The sequence below is a fragment of the Hyla sarda genome, chromosome 4 (assembly GCF_029499605.1).
Source record: "Hyla sarda isolate aHylSar1 chromosome 4, aHylSar1.hap1, whole genome shotgun sequence".
Lineage (NCBI taxonomy): Eukaryota > Metazoa > Chordata > Amphibia > Anura > Hylidae > Hyla > Hyla sarda.
In genome coordinates, this window is record NC_079192.1 from 68,767,455 (window position 1) to 68,781,621 (window position 14,167).

The following is a 14,167-nucleotide window of genomic DNA, read 5'->3' on the forward strand; positions in this document are numbered from 1 at the left end:
CCCAGTGGACTCCTAAGCCAGGGATAGTGGGCTCCAGTCCCATCTGGGGTGCTTGCTTTTCTTCCCTCTTTAAGGTAACCAAGGGTGTGTTTTAGTTCTGTTAAATGTGTTCCACTGTCTTCTCTGATAATTCATGTCCAAGTTGCTTGTAAAGTCGATCTCGCAAAAGCCAGATCTGATACTGATCACAGAAAGCATGCTTTTTAAAAAAAACATATCATCACGTTTCCCCACAGGTGGCTAGCCCCAGTGGACTCCTAAGCCAGAGATAGTGGGTTCCAGTCCCATCTGGGATGCTTGCTTTTCTTCCCTCTTTAAGGTAACCAAGGGTGTGTTTTAGTTTCGTTAAATGTGTTCCACTGTCTTCTCTAATAATTCATGTCCAAGTTGCTTGTAAAATCGATCTCGCAAAAACCAGATCTGATACTGATCATAGAAAGCACGCTTTTTAAAATAATATATCATCACGTTTCCCCACAGGTGGCTAGCCCTAGTGGACTCCTAAGCCATGGATAGTGGGTTCCAGTCCCATCTGGGGTGCTTGCTTTTCTTCCCTCTTTAAGGTAACAAAGGGTGTGTTTTAGTTTCATTAAATGTGTTCCACTGTCTTCTCTAATAATTCATGTCCAAGTTGCTTGTAAAGTCGATCTCTCAAAAGCCAGATCTGATACTGATCATAGAAAGCACCCTTGTAAAGCAGGCTTGTGAAGCACATGCAAAGCTCTAGTGGCGCAATCGGTCAGCGCGTGGTACTTATATAGCAGTAACTGTTGAGCAATGCCGAGGTTGTGAGTTCGAGCCTCACCTGGAGCATTCTTTTCTAACCTTTATTGTTATATAAAAACTGCAGTAGGGCAGCAAAGTCTTTTACCCGTTTTCCATGTATTGTAAGCAAATTATCAAAACGACACAACAAAAGAAGTTCTCGCTCTCGTCCTAAGAAAGCAGGCACGTTATTAAGATTGTTTTCCCGATTGGAAAACAAACGGTAAAAGACCGGCCTTGATAACTTTTTAACATGAGAATATTTGATTGTAAACTAACTATCATCAAGCTGCATACATCCAGCCCCAGTGGCCTAATGGATAAGGCACTGGCCTCCTAAGCCAGGGATTGTGGGTTCAAGTCCCATCTGGGGTGTATGCTTTCCTTCACTATACCAGGTATCCATCAATGAGTTTTAGTTCAAGATAAAATGTGATTGATTGGCTTCTCTAATGATTCTCTTCCTTGTGAAGTCAATCTTGCAAAATCTGGTACCATGCTTATCATGGAAACAATCCATCTGTAGCCATTCAATGCCTTCTGGCTGCTGTTGGAATGAGACAACAAAGGAAAGCCTCGCTCTTGACAAAAGCAAGCAAGCACACGATTAAGATTGTTTTCCGCATCTAAAGGTATACAGCAAAAGACCATCCTTGATTACTCAATCACAATAGAAATTTTGCTTTTTAAAAAAACATATCATCATGTTTCCCCACAGGTGGCTAGCCCCAGTGGACTCCTAAGCCAGGAATAGTGGGTTCCAGTCCCATCTGGGGTGCCTGCTTTTCTTCCATCTTTAAGGTAACCAAGGGTGTGTTTTAGTTCTGTTAAATGTGTTCCACTGTCTTCTCTAATAATTCATGTCCAAGTTGCTTGTAAAGTCGATCTCGCAAAAGCCAGATCTGATACTGATCATAGAAAGCACGCTTTTTTAAAAAAAACATATCATCACGTTTCCCCACCGGTGGCTATCCCCAGTGGACTCCTAAGCCAGGGATAGTGGGTTCCAGTCCCATCTGGGGTGCTTGCTTTTCTTCACTCTTTAAGGTAACCAAGGGTGTGTTTTAGTTTTGTTAAATGTGTTCCACTGTCTTCTCTAATAATTCATGTCCAAGTTGCTTGTAAAGTCGATCTCGCAAAAACCAGATCTGATACTGATCATAGAAAGCACGCTTTTTAAAATAACATATCATCACGTTTCCCCACAGGTGGCTAGCCCCAGTGGACTCCTAAGCCAGGGATAGTAGGTTCCAGTCCCATCTGGGGTGCTTGCTTTTCTTCCCTCTTTAAGGTAACAAAGGGTGTGTTTTAGTTTCATTAAATGTGTTCCACTGTCTTCTCTAATAATTCATGTCCAAGTTGCTTGTAAAGTCGATCTCGCAAAAGCCAGATCTGATACTGATCATAGAAAGCACCCTTGTAAAGCAGGCTTGTGAAGCACATGCAAAGCTCCAGTGGCACAATCGGTCAGCGCGCGGTACTTATAAAGCAGTAACTGTTGAGCAATGCCGAGGTTGTGAGTTCGAGCCTCACCTGGAGCATTCTTTTCTAACCTTTATTGTTATATAAAAACTGCAGTAGGGCAGCAAAGTCTTTTACCCGTTTTCCATGTATTGCAAGCAAATTATCAAAACGACACAACAAAAGAAGTTCTCGCTCTCGTCCTAAGAAAGCAGGCACGTTATTAAGATTGTTTTCCCGATTGGAAAACAAACGCTAAAAGACCAGCCTTGATAACTTTTTAACATGAGAATATTTGATTGTAAACTAACTATCATCATACTGCAAACATCCAGCCCCAGTGGCCTAATGGATAAGGCACTGGCCTCCTAAGCCAGGGATTGTGGGTTCAAGTCCCATCTGGGGTGTATGCTTTCCTTCACTATACCAGGTATCCATCAATGAGTTTTAGTTCCAGATAAAATGTGATTGATTGGCTTCTCTAATGATTCTCTTCCTTGTGAAGTCAATCTTGCAAAATCTGGTACCATGCTTATCATGGAAACAATCCATCTGTAGCCATTCAATGCCTTCTGGCTGCTGTTGGAATGAGACAACAAAGGAAAGCCTCGCTCTTGACGAAAGCAAGCAAGCACACGATTAAGATTGTTTTCCGCATCTAAAGGTAAACAGCAAAAGACCATCCTTGATTACTCAATCACAATAGAAATTTTGCTTTTTAAAAAAACATATCATCATGTTTCCCCACAGGTGGCTAGCCCCAGTGGACTCCTAAGCCAGGGATAGTGGGCTCCAGTCCCATCTGGGGTGCTTGCTTTTCTTCCCTCTTTAAGGTAACCAAGGGTGTGTTTTAGTTCTGTTAAATGTGTTCCACTGTCTTCTCTGATAATTCATGTCCAAGTTGCTTGTAAAGTCGATCTCGCAAAAGCAAGATCTGATACTGATCACAGAAAGCACGCTTTTTAAAAAAAACATATCATCACGTTTCCCCACAGGTGGCTAGCCCCAGTGGACTCCTAAGCCAGAGATAGTGGGTTCCAGTCCCATCTGGGATGCTTGCTTTTCTTCCCTCTTTAAGGTAACCAAGGGTGTGTTTTAGTTTCGTTAAATGTGTTCCACTGTCTTCTCTAATAATTCATGTCCAAGTTGCTTGTAAAGTCGATCTCGCAAAAACCAGATCTGATACTGATCATAGAAAGCACGCTTTTTAAAATAACATATCATCACGTTTCCCCACAGGTGGCTAGCCCTAGTGGACTCCTAAGCCAGGGATAGTGGGTTCCAGTCCCATCTGGGGTGCTTGCTTTTCTTCCCTCTTTAAGGTAACAAAGGGTGTGTTTTAGTTTCATTAAATGTGTTCCACTGTCTTCTCTAATAATTCATGTCCAAGTTGCTTGTAAAGTCGATCTCTCAAAAGCCAGATCTGATACTGATCATAGAAAGCACCCTTGTAAAGCAGGCTTGTGAAGCACATGCAAAGCTCTAGTGGCGCAATCGGTCAGCGCGTGGTACTTATATAGCAGTAACTGTTGAGCAATGCCGAGGTTGTGAGTTCGAGCCTCACCTGGAGCATTCTTTTCTAACCTTTATTGTTATATAAAAACTGCAGTAGGGCAGCAAAGTCTTTTACCCGTTTTCCATGTATTGTAAGCAAATTATCAAAACGACACAACAAAAGAAGTTCTCGCTCTCGTCCTAAGAAAGCAGGCACGTTATTAAGATTGTTTTCCCGATTGGAAAACAAATGGTTAAAGACCGGCCTTGATAACTTTTTAACATGAGAATATTTGATTGTAAACTAACTATCATCAAGCTGCATACATCCAGCCCCAGTGGCCTAATGGATAAGGCACTGGCCTCCTAAGCCAGGGATTGTGGGTTCAAGTCCCATCTGGGGTGTATGCTTTCCTTCACTATACCAGGTATCCATCAATGAGTTTTAGTTCAAGATAAAATGTGATTGATTGGCTTCTCTAATGATTCTCTTCCTTGTGAAGTCAATCTTGCAAAATCTGGTACCATGCTTATCATGGAAACAATCCATCTGTAGCCATTCAATGCCTTCTGGCTGCTGTTGGAATGAGACAACAAAGGAAAGCCTCGCTCTTGACAAAAGCAAGCAAGCACACGATTAAGATTGTTTTCCGCATCTAAAGGTATACAGCAAAAGACCATCCTTGATTACTCAATCACAATAGAAATTTTGCTTTTTAAAAAAACATATCATCATGTTTCCCCACAGGTGGCTAGCCCCAGTGGACTCCTAAGCCAGGAATAGTGGGTTCCAGTCCCATCTGGGGTGCTTGCTTTTCTTCCCTCTTTAAGGTAACCAAGGGTGTGTTTTAGTTCTGTTAAATGTGTTCCACTGTCTTCTCTAATAATTCATGTCCAAGTTGCTTGTAAAGTCGATCTCGCAAAAGCCAGATCTGATACTGATCACAGAAAGCACGCTTTTTAAAAAAAACATATCATCACGTTTCCCCACAGGTGGCTAGCCCCAGTGGACTCCTAAGCCAGGGATAGTGGGTTCCAGTCCCATCTGGGGTGCTTGCTTTTCTTCACTCTTTAAGGTAACCAAGGGTGTGTTTTAGTTTCGTTAAATGTGTTCCACTGTCTTCTCTAATAATTCATGTCCAAGTTGCTTGTAAAGTCGATCTCGCAAAAACCAGATCTGATACTGATCATAGAAAGCACGCTTTTTAAAATAACATATCATCACGTTTCCCCACAGGTGGCTAGCCCCAGTGGACTCCTAAGCCAGGGATAGTGGGTTCCAGTCCCATCTGGGGTGCTTGCTTTTCTTCCCTCTTTAAGGTAACAAAGGGTGTGTTTTAGTTTCATTAAATGTGTTCCACTGTCTTCTCTAATAATTCATGTCCAAGTTGCTTGTAAAGTCGATCTCGCAAAAGCCAGATCTGATACTGATCATAGAAAGCACCCTTGTAAAGCAGGCTTGTGAAGCACATGCAAAGCTCTAGTGGCGCAATCGGTCAGCGCGTGGTACTTATATAGCAGTAACTGTTGAGCAATGCCGAGGTTGTGAGTTCGAGCCTCACCTGGAGCATTCTTTTCTAACCTTTATTGTTATATAAAAACTGCAGTAGGGCAGCAAAGTCTTTTACCCGTTTTCCATGTATTGTAAGCAAATTATCAAAACGACACAACAAAAGAAGTTCTCGCTCTCGTCCTAAGAAAGCAGGCACGTTATTAAGATTGTTTTCCCGATTGGAAAACAAACGCTAAAAGACCAGCCTTGATAACTTTTTAACATGAGAATATTTGATTGTAAACTAACTATCATCAAGCTGCATACATCCAGCCCCAGTGGCCTAATGGATAAGGCACTGGCCTCCTAAGCCAGGGATTGTGGGTTCAAGTCCCATCTGGGGTGTATGCTTTCCTTCACTATACCAGGTATCCATCAATGAGTTTTAGTTCAAGATAAAATGTGATTGATTGGCTTCTCTAATGATTCTCTTCCTTGTGAAGTCAATCTTGCAAAATCTGGTACCATGCTTATCATGGAAACAATCCATCTGTAGCCATTCAATGCCTTCTGGCTGCTGTTGGAATGAGACAACAAAGGAAAGCCTCGCTCTTGACAAAAGCAAGCAAGCACACGATTAAGATTGTTTTCCGCATCTAAAGGTATACAGCAAAAGACCATCCTTGATTACTCAATCACAATAGAAATTTTGCTTTTTAAAAAAACATATCATCACGTTTCCCCACCGGTGGCTATCCCCAGTGGACTCCTAAGCCAGGGATAGTGGGTTCCAGTCCCATCTGGGGTGCTTGCTTTTCTTCACTCTTTAAGGTAACCAAGGGTGTGTTTTAGTTTTGTTAAATGTGTTCCACTGTCTTCTCTAATAATTCATGTCCAAGTTGCTTGTAAAGTCGATCTCGCAAAAACCAGATCTGATACTGATCATAGAAAGCACGCTTTTTAAAATAACATATCATCACGTTTCCCCACAGGTGGCTAGCCCCAGTGGACTCCTAAGCCAGGGATAGTAGGTTCCAGTCCCATCTGGGGTGCTTGCTTTTCTTCCCTCTTTAAGGTAACAAAGGGTGTGTTTTAGTTTCATTAAATGTGTTCCACTGTCTTCTCTAATAATTCATGTCCAAGTTGCTTGTAAAGTCGATCTCGCAAAAGCCAGATCTGATACTGATCATAGAAAGCACCCTTGTAAAGCAGGCTTGTGAAGCACATGCAAAGCTCCAGTGGCACAATCGGTCAGCGCGCGGTACTTATAAAGCAGTAACTGTTGAGCAATGCCGAGGTTGTGAGTTCGAGCCTCACCTGGAGCATTCTTTTCTAACCTTTATTGTTATATAAAAACTGCAGTAGGGCAGCAAAGTCTTTTACCCGTTTTCCATGTATTGCAAGCAAATTATCAAAACGACACAACAAAAGAAGTTCTCGCTCTCGTCCTAAGAAAGCAGGCACGTTATTAAGATTGTTTTCCCGATTGGAAAACAAACGCTAAAAGACCGGCCTTGATAACTTTTTAACATGAGAATATTTGATTGTAAACTAACTATCATCAAGCTGCATACATCCAGCCCCAGTGGCCTAATGGATAAGGCACTGGCCTCCTAAGCCAGGGATTGTGGGTTCAAGTCCCATCTGGGGTGTATGCTTTCCTTCACTATACCAGGTATCCATCAATGAGTTTTAGTTCAAGAGAAAATGTGATTGATTGGCTTCTCTAATGATTCTCTTCCTTGTGAAGTCAATCTTGCAAAATCTGGTACCATGCTTATCATGGAAACAATCCATCTGTAGCCATTCAATGCCTTCTGGCTGCTGTTGGAATGAGACAACAAAGGAAAGCCTCGCTCTTGACGAAAGCAAGCAAGCACACGATTAAGATTGTTTTCCGCATCTAAAGGTAAACAGCAAAAGACCATCCTTGATTACTCAATCACAATAGAAATTTTGCTTTTTAAAAAAACATATCATCATGTTTCCCCACAGGTGGCTAGCCCCAGTGGACTCCTAAGCCAGGGATAGTGGGTTCCAGTCCCATCTGGGGTGCTTGCCTTTCTTCCCTCTTTAAGGTAACCAAGGGTGTGTTTTAGTTCTGTTAAATGTGTTCCACTGTCTTCTCTAATAATTCATGTCCAAGTTGCTTGTAAAGTCGATCTCGCAAAAGCCAGATCTGATACTGATCACAGAAAGCACGCTTTTTAAAAAAAACATATCATCACGTTTCCCCACAGGTGGCTAGCCCCAGTGGACTCCTGAGCCAGAGATAGTGGGTTCCAGTCCCATCTGGGATGCTTGCTTTTCTTCCCTCTTTAAGGTAACCAAGGGTGTGTTTTAGTTTCGTTAAATGTGTTCCACTGTCTTCTCTAATAATTCATGTCCAAGTTGCTTGTAAAGTCGATCTCGCAAAAACCAGATCTGATACTGATCATAGAAAGCACGCTTTTTAAAATAACATATCATCACGTTTCCCCACAGGTGGCTAGCCCTAGTGGACTCCTAAGCCAGGGATAGTGGGTTCCAGTCCCATCTGGGGTGCTTGCTTTTCTTCCCTCTTTAAGGTAACAAAGGGTGTGTTTTAGTTTCATTAAATGTGTTCCACTGTCTTCTCTAATAATTCATGTCCAAGTTGCTTGTAAAGTCGATCTCGCAAAAGCCAGATCTGATACTGATCATAGAAAGCACCCTTGTAAAGCAGGCTTGTGAAGCACATGCAAAGCTCTAGTGGCGCAATCGGTCAGCGCGTGGTACTTATATAGCAGTAACTGTTGAGCAATGCCGAGGTTGTGAGTTCGAGCCTCACCTGGAGCATTCTTTTCTAACCTTTATTGTTATATAAAAACTGCAGTAGGGCAGCAAAGTCTTTTACCCGTTTTCCATGTATTGTAAGCAAATTATCAAAACGACACAACAAAAGAAGTTCTCGCTCTCGTCCTAAGAAAGCAGGCACGTTATTAAGATTGTTTTCCCGATTGGAAAACAAATGGTTAAAGACCGGCCTTGATAACTTTTTAACATGAGAATATTTGATTGTAAACTAACTATCATCAAGCTGCATACATCCAGCCCCAGTGGCCTAATGGATAAGGCACTGGCCTCCTAAGCCAGGGATTGTGGGTTCGAGTCCCATCTGGGGTGTATGCTTTCTTTCTCTATACCAGGTATCCATCAATGAGTTTTAGTTCAAGATAAAATGTGATTGATTGGCTTCTCTAATGATTCTCTTCCTTGTGAATTCAATCTTGCAAAATCTGGTACCATGCTTATCATGGAAACAATCCATCTGTAGCCATTCAATGCCTTCTGGCTGCTGTTGGAATGAGACAACAAAGGAAAGCCTCGCTCTTGACGAAAGCAAGCAAGCACACGATTAAGATTGTTTTCCGCATCTAAAGGTAAACAGCAAAAGACCATCCTTGATTACTCAATCACAATAGAAATTTTGCTTTTTAAAAAAACATATCATCATGTTTCCCCACAGGTGGCTAGCCCCAGTGGACTCCTAAGCCAGGGAAAGTGGGTTCCAGTCCCATCTGGGGTGCTTGCTTTTCTTCCCTCTTTAAGGTAACCAAGGGTGTGTTTTAGTTCTGTTAAATGTGTTCCACTGTCTTCTCTGATAATTCATGTCCAAGTTGCTTGTAAAGTCGATCTCGCAAAAGCCAGATCTGATACTGATCACAGAAAGCACGCTTTTTAAAAAAAACATATCATCACGTTTCCCCACAGGTGGCTAGCCCCAGTGGACTCCTAAGCCAGAGATAGTGGGTTCCAGTCCCATCTGGGATGCTTGCTTTTCTTCCCTCTTTAAGGTAACCAAGGGTGTGTTTTAGTTTCGTTAAATGTGTTCCACTGTCTTCTCTAATAATTCATGTCCAAGTTGCTTGTAAAGTCGATCTCGCAAAAACCAGATCTGATACTGATCATAGAAAGCACGCTTTTTAAAATAACATATCATCACGTTTCCCCACAGGTGGCTAGCCCCAGTGGACTCCTAAGCCAGGGATAGTGGGTTCCAGTCCCATCTGGGGTGCTTGCTTTTCTTCCCTCTTTAAGGTAACAAAGGGTGTGTTTTAGTTTCATTAAATGTGTTCCACTGTCTTCTCTAATAATTCATGTCCAAGTTGCTTGTAAAGTCGATCTCGCAAAAGCCAGATCTGATACTGATCATAGAAAGCACCCTTGTAAAGCAGGCTTGTGAAGCACATGCAAAGCTCTAGTGGCGCAATCGGTCAGCGCGTGGTACTTATATAGCAGTAACTGTTGAGCAATGCCGAGGTTGTGAGTTCGAGCCTCACCTGGAGCATTCTTTTCTAACCTTTATTGTTATATAAAAACTGCAGTAGGGCAGCAAAGTCTTTTACCCGTTTTCCATGTATTGTAAGCAAATTATCAAAACGACACAACAAAAGAAGTTCTCGCTCTCGTCCTAAGAAAGCAGGCACGTTATTAAGATTGTTTTCCCGATTGGAAAACAAATGGTAAAAGACCGGCCTTGATAACTTTTTAACATGAGAATATTTGATTGTAAACTAACTATCATCAAGCTGCATACATCCAGCCCCAGTGGCCTAATGGATAAGGCACTGGCCTCCTAAGCCAGGGATTGTGGGTTCAAGTCCCATCTGGGGTGTATGCTTTCCTTCACTATACCAGGTATCCATCAATGAGTTTTAGTTCAAGATAAAATGTGATTGATTGGCTTCTCTAATGATTCTCTTCCTTGTGAAGTCAATCTTGCAAAATCTGGTACCATGCTTATCATGGAAACAATCCATCTCTAGCCATTCAATGCCTTCTGGCTGCTGTTGGAATGAGACAACAAAGGAAAGCCTCGCTCTTGACAAAAGCAAGCAAGCACACGATTAAGATTGTTTTCCGCATCTAAAGGTATACAGCAAAAGACCATCCTTGATTACTCAATCACAATAGAAATTTAGCTTTTTAAAAAAACATATCATCATGTTTCCCCACAGGTGGCTAGCCCCAGTGGACTCCTAAGCCAGGAATAGTGGGTTCCAGTCCCATCTGGGGTGCTTGCTTTTCTTCCCTCTTTAAGGTAACCAAGGGTGTGTTTTAGTTCTGTTAAATGTGTTCCACTGTCTTCTCTAATAATTCATGTCCAAGTTGCTTGTAAAGTCGATCTTGCAAAAGCCAGATCTGATACTGATCATAGAAAGCACGCTTTTTTAAAAAAAAACATATCATCACGTTTCCCCACCGGTGGCTATCCCCAGTGGACTCCTAAGCCAGGGATAGTGGGTTCCAGTCCCATCTGGGGTGCTTGCTTTTCTTCACTCTTTAAGGTAACCAAGGGTGTGTTTTAGTTTTGTTAAATGTGTTCCACTGTCTTCTCTAATAATTCATGTCCAAGTTGCTTGTAAAGTCGATCTCGCAAAAACCAGATCTGATACTGATCATAGAAAGCACGCTTTTTAAAATAACATATCATCACGTTTCCCCACAGGTGGCTAGCCCCAGTGGACTCCTAAGCCAGGGATAGTAGGTTCCAGTCCCATCTGGGGTGCTTGCTTTTCTTCCCTCTTTAAGGTAACAAAGGGTGTGTTTTAGTTTCATTAAATGTGTTCCACTGTCTTCTCTAATAATTCATGTCCAAGTTGCTTGTAAAGTCGATCTCGCAAAAGCCAGATCTGATACTGATCATAGAAAGCACCCTTGTAAAGCAGGCTTGTGAAGCACATGCAAAGCTCCAGTGGCACAATCGGTCAGCGCGCGGTACTTATAAAGCAGTAACTGTTGAGCAATGCCGAGGTTGTGAGTTCGAGCCTCACCTGGAGCATTCTTTTCTAACCTTTATTGTTATATAAAAACTGCAGTAGGGCAGCAAAGTCTTTTACCCGTTTTCCATGTATTGCAAGCAAATTATCAAAACGACACAACAAAAGAAGTTCTCGCTCTCGTCCTAAGAAAGCAGGCACGTTATTAAGATTGTTTTCCCGATTGGAAAACAAACGCTAAAAGACCAGCCTTGATAACTTTTTAACATGAGAATATTTGATTGTAAACTAACTATCATCATACTGCAAACATCCAGCCCCAGTGGCCTAATGGATAAGGCACTGGCCTCTTAAGCCAGGGATTGTGGGTTCAAGTTTCATCTTGGGTGTATGCTTTCCTTCACTATACCAGGTATCCATCAATGAGTTTTAGTTCCAGATAAAATGTGATTGATTGGCTTCTCTAATGATTCTCTTCCTTGTGAAGTCAATCTTGCAAAATCTGGTACCATGCTTATCATGGAAACAATCCATCTGTAGCCATTCAATGCCTTCTGGCTGCTGTTGGAATGAGACAACAAAGGAAAGCCTCGCTCTTGACGAAAGCAAGCAAGCACACGATTAAGATTGTTTTCCGCATCTAAAGGTAAACAGCAAAAGACCATCCTTGATTACTCAATCACAATAGAAATTTTGCTTTTTAAAAAAACATATCATCATGTTTCCCCACAGGTGGCTAGCCCCAGTGGACTCCTAAGCCAGGGATAGTGGGCTCCAGTCCCATCTGGGGTGCTTGCTTTTCTTCCCTCTTTAAGGTAACCAAGGGTGTGTTTTAGTTCTGTTAAATGTGTTCCACTGTCTTCTCTGATAATTCATGTCCAAGTTGCTTGTAAAGTCGATCTCGCAAAAGCAAGATCTGATACTGATCACAGAAAGCACGCTTTTTAAAAAAAACATATCATCACGTTTCCCCACAGGTGGCTAGCCCCAGTGGACTCCTAAGCCAGAGATAGTGGGTTCCAGTCCCATCTGGGATGCTTGCTTTTCTTCCCTCTTTAAGGTAACCAAGGGTGTGTTTTAGTTTCGTTAAATGTGTTCCACTGTCTTCTCTAATAATTCATGTCCAAGTTGCTTGTAAAGTCGATCTCGCAAAAACCAGATCTGATACTGATCATAGAAAGCACGCTTTTTAAAATAACATATCATCACGTTTCCCCACAGGTGGCTAGCCCTAGTGGACTCCTAAGCCAGGGATAGTGGGTTCCAGTCCCATCTGGGGTGCTTGCTTTTCTTCCCTCTTTAAGGTAACAAAGGGTGTGTTTTACTTTCATTAAATGTGTTCCACTGTCTTCTCTAATAATTCATGTCCAAGTTGCTTGTAAAGTCGATCTCTCAAAAGCCAGATCTGATACTGATCATAGAAAGCACCCTTGTAAAGCAGGCTTGTGAAGCACATGCAAAGCTCTAGTGGCGCAATCGGTCAGCGCGTGGTACTTATATAGCAGTAACTGTTGAGCAATGCCGAGGTTGTGAGTTCGAGCCTCACCTGGAGCATTCTTTTCTAACCTTTATTGTTATATAAAAACTGCAGTAGGGCAGCAAAGTCTTTTACCCGTTTTCCATGTATTGTAAGCAAATTATCAAAACAACACAACAAAAGAAGTTCTCGCTCTCGTCCTAAGAAAGCAGGCACGTTATTAAGATTGTTTTCCCGATTGGAAAACAAACGGTAAAAGACCGGCCTTGATAACTTTTTAACATGAGAATATTTGATTGTAAACTAACTATCATCAAGCTGCATACATCCAGCCCCAGTGGCCTAATGGATAAGGCACTGGCCTCCTAAGCCAGGGATTGTGGGTTCAAGTCCCATCTGGGGTGTATGCTTTCCTTCACTATACCAGGTATCCATCAATGAGTTTTAGTTCAAGATAAAATGTGATTGATTGGCTTCTCTAATGATTCTCTTCCTTGTGAAGTCAATCTTGCAAAATCTGGTACCATGCTTATCATGGAAACAATCCATCTGTAGCCATTCAATGCCTTCTGGCTGCTGTTGGAATGAGACAACAAAGGAAAGCCTCGCTCTTGACGAAAGCAAGCAAGCACACGATTAAGATTGTTTTCCGCATCTAAAGGTAAACAGCAAAAGACCATCCTTGATTACTCAATCACAATAGAAATTTTGCTTTTTAAAAAAACATATCATCATGTTTCCCCACAGGTGGCTAGCCCCAGTGGACTCCTAAGCCAGGGATAGTGGGTTCCAGTCCCATCTGGGGTGCTTGCCTTTCTTCCCTCTTTAAGGTAACCAAGGGTGTGTTTTAGTTCTGTTAAATGTGTTCCACTGTCTTCTCTAATAATTCATGTCCAAGTTGCTTGTAAAGTCGATCTCGCAAAAGCCAGATCTGATACTGATCACAGAAAGCACGCTTTTAAAAAAAAACATATCATCACGTTTCCCCACAGGTGGCTAGCCCCAGTGGACTCCTGAGCCAGAGATAGTGGGCTCCAGTCCCATCTGGGATGCTTGCTTTTCTTCCATCTTTAAGGTAACCAAGGGTGTGTTTTAGTTTCGTTAAATGTGTTCCACTGTCTTCTCTAATAATTCATGTCCAAGTTGCTTGTAAAGTCGATCTCGCAAAAACCAGATCTGATACTGATCATAGAAAGCACGCTTTTTAAAATAACATATCATCACGTTTCCCCACAGGTGGCTAGCCCTAGTGGACTCCTAAGCCAGGGATAGTGGGTTCCAGTCCCATCTGGGGTGCTTGCTTTTCTTCCCTCTTTAAGGTAACAAAGGGTGTGTTTTAGTTTCATTAAATGTGTTCCACTGTCTTCTCTAATAATTCATGTCCAAGTTGCTTGTAAAGTCGATCTCGCAAAAGCCAGATCTGATACTGATCATAGAAAGCACCCTTGTAAAGCAGGCTTGTGAAGCACATGCAAAGCTCTAGTGGCGCAATCGGTCAGCGCGTGGTACTTATATAGCAGTAACTGTTGAGCAATGCCGAGGTTGTGAGTTCGAGCCTCACCTGGAGCATTCTTTTCTAACCTTTATTGTTATATAAAAACTGCAGTAGGGCAGCAAAGTCTTTTACCCGTTTTCCATGTATTGTAAGCAAATTATCAAAACGACACAACAAAAGAAGTTCTCGCTCTCGTCCTAAGAAAGCAGGCACGTTATTAAGATTGTTTTCCCGATTGGAAA

General features: G+C 42.1%; 18 non-coding genes across 18 annotated transcripts; all 18 read left to right on the forward strand.

The window, feature by feature from the left end:
• The first annotated feature begins 720 nt into the window (after positions 1 to 720).
• Positions 721 to 813, forward strand: TRNAI-UAU (transfer RNA isoleucine (anticodon UAU)). Its single transcript is given in 2 exon segments — positions 721 to 758; positions 778 to 813. It is a non-coding gene; the product is annotated as a tRNA-Ile (tRNA).
• Positions 814 to 1,067: 254 nt separating this feature from the next.
• On the forward strand, positions 1,068 to 1,140 carry TRNAR-CCU (transfer RNA arginine (anticodon CCU)). Its single transcript has one exon. It is a non-coding gene; the product is annotated as a tRNA-Arg (tRNA).
• Positions 1,141 to 2,213: 1,073 nt separating this feature from the next.
• Positions 2,214 to 2,306, forward strand: TRNAI-UAU (transfer RNA isoleucine (anticodon UAU)). The gene is given in 2 exon segments: positions 2,214 to 2,251; positions 2,271 to 2,306. It is a non-coding gene; the product is annotated as a tRNA-Ile (tRNA).
• Positions 2,307 to 2,560: 254 nt separating this feature from the next.
• On the forward strand, positions 2,561 to 2,633 carry TRNAR-CCU (transfer RNA arginine (anticodon CCU)). The gene has a single exon. It is a non-coding gene; the product is annotated as a tRNA-Arg (tRNA).
• A 1,072-nt stretch (positions 2,634 to 3,705) lies between these two features.
• On the forward strand, positions 3,706 to 3,798 carry TRNAI-UAU (transfer RNA isoleucine (anticodon UAU)). Its single transcript is given in 2 exon segments — positions 3,706 to 3,743; positions 3,763 to 3,798. It is a non-coding gene; the product is annotated as a tRNA-Ile (tRNA).
• A 254-nt stretch (positions 3,799 to 4,052) lies between these two features.
• TRNAR-CCU (transfer RNA arginine (anticodon CCU)) lies at positions 4,053 to 4,125 on the forward strand. Its single transcript has one exon. It is a non-coding gene; the product is annotated as a tRNA-Arg (tRNA).
• Positions 4,126 to 5,197: 1,072 nt separating this feature from the next.
• Positions 5,198 to 5,290, forward strand: TRNAI-UAU (transfer RNA isoleucine (anticodon UAU)). The gene is given in 2 exon segments: positions 5,198 to 5,235; positions 5,255 to 5,290. It is a non-coding gene; the product is annotated as a tRNA-Ile (tRNA).
• A 254-nt stretch (positions 5,291 to 5,544) lies between these two features.
• Positions 5,545 to 5,617, forward strand: TRNAR-CCU (transfer RNA arginine (anticodon CCU)). The gene has a single exon. It is a non-coding gene; the product is annotated as a tRNA-Arg (tRNA).
• Positions 5,618 to 6,444: 827 nt separating this feature from the next.
• Positions 6,445 to 6,537, forward strand: TRNAI-UAU (transfer RNA isoleucine (anticodon UAU)). Its single transcript is given in 2 exon segments — positions 6,445 to 6,482; positions 6,502 to 6,537. It is a non-coding gene; the product is annotated as a tRNA-Ile (tRNA).
• A 254-nt stretch (positions 6,538 to 6,791) lies between these two features.
• TRNAR-CCU (transfer RNA arginine (anticodon CCU)) lies at positions 6,792 to 6,864 on the forward strand. The gene has a single exon. It is a non-coding gene; the product is annotated as a tRNA-Arg (tRNA).
• Positions 6,865 to 7,936: 1,072 nt separating this feature from the next.
• Positions 7,937 to 8,029, forward strand: TRNAI-UAU (transfer RNA isoleucine (anticodon UAU)). Its single transcript is given in 2 exon segments — positions 7,937 to 7,974; positions 7,994 to 8,029. It is a non-coding gene; the product is annotated as a tRNA-Ile (tRNA).
• A 254-nt stretch (positions 8,030 to 8,283) lies between these two features.
• Positions 8,284 to 8,356, forward strand: TRNAR-CCU (transfer RNA arginine (anticodon CCU)). Its single transcript has one exon. It is a non-coding gene; the product is annotated as a tRNA-Arg (tRNA).
• Positions 8,357 to 9,428: 1,072 nt separating this feature from the next.
• TRNAI-UAU (transfer RNA isoleucine (anticodon UAU)) lies at positions 9,429 to 9,521 on the forward strand. The gene is given in 2 exon segments: positions 9,429 to 9,466; positions 9,486 to 9,521. It is a non-coding gene; the product is annotated as a tRNA-Ile (tRNA).
• A 254-nt stretch (positions 9,522 to 9,775) lies between these two features.
• TRNAR-CCU (transfer RNA arginine (anticodon CCU)) lies at positions 9,776 to 9,848 on the forward strand. The gene has a single exon. It is a non-coding gene; the product is annotated as a tRNA-Arg (tRNA).
• A 1,074-nt stretch (positions 9,849 to 10,922) lies between these two features.
• TRNAI-UAU (transfer RNA isoleucine (anticodon UAU)) lies at positions 10,923 to 11,015 on the forward strand. The gene is given in 2 exon segments: positions 10,923 to 10,960; positions 10,980 to 11,015. It is a non-coding gene; the product is annotated as a tRNA-Ile (tRNA).
• Positions 11,016 to 12,414: 1,399 nt separating this feature from the next.
• On the forward strand, positions 12,415 to 12,507 carry TRNAI-UAU (transfer RNA isoleucine (anticodon UAU)). The gene is given in 2 exon segments: positions 12,415 to 12,452; positions 12,472 to 12,507. It is a non-coding gene; the product is annotated as a tRNA-Ile (tRNA).
• A 254-nt stretch (positions 12,508 to 12,761) lies between these two features.
• On the forward strand, positions 12,762 to 12,834 carry TRNAR-CCU (transfer RNA arginine (anticodon CCU)). The gene has a single exon. It is a non-coding gene; the product is annotated as a tRNA-Arg (tRNA).
• A 1,072-nt stretch (positions 12,835 to 13,906) lies between these two features.
• Positions 13,907 to 13,999, forward strand: TRNAI-UAU (transfer RNA isoleucine (anticodon UAU)). Its single transcript is given in 2 exon segments — positions 13,907 to 13,944; positions 13,964 to 13,999. It is a non-coding gene; the product is annotated as a tRNA-Ile (tRNA).
• The last annotated feature ends 168 nt before the right edge of the window (positions 14,000 to 14,167 follow it).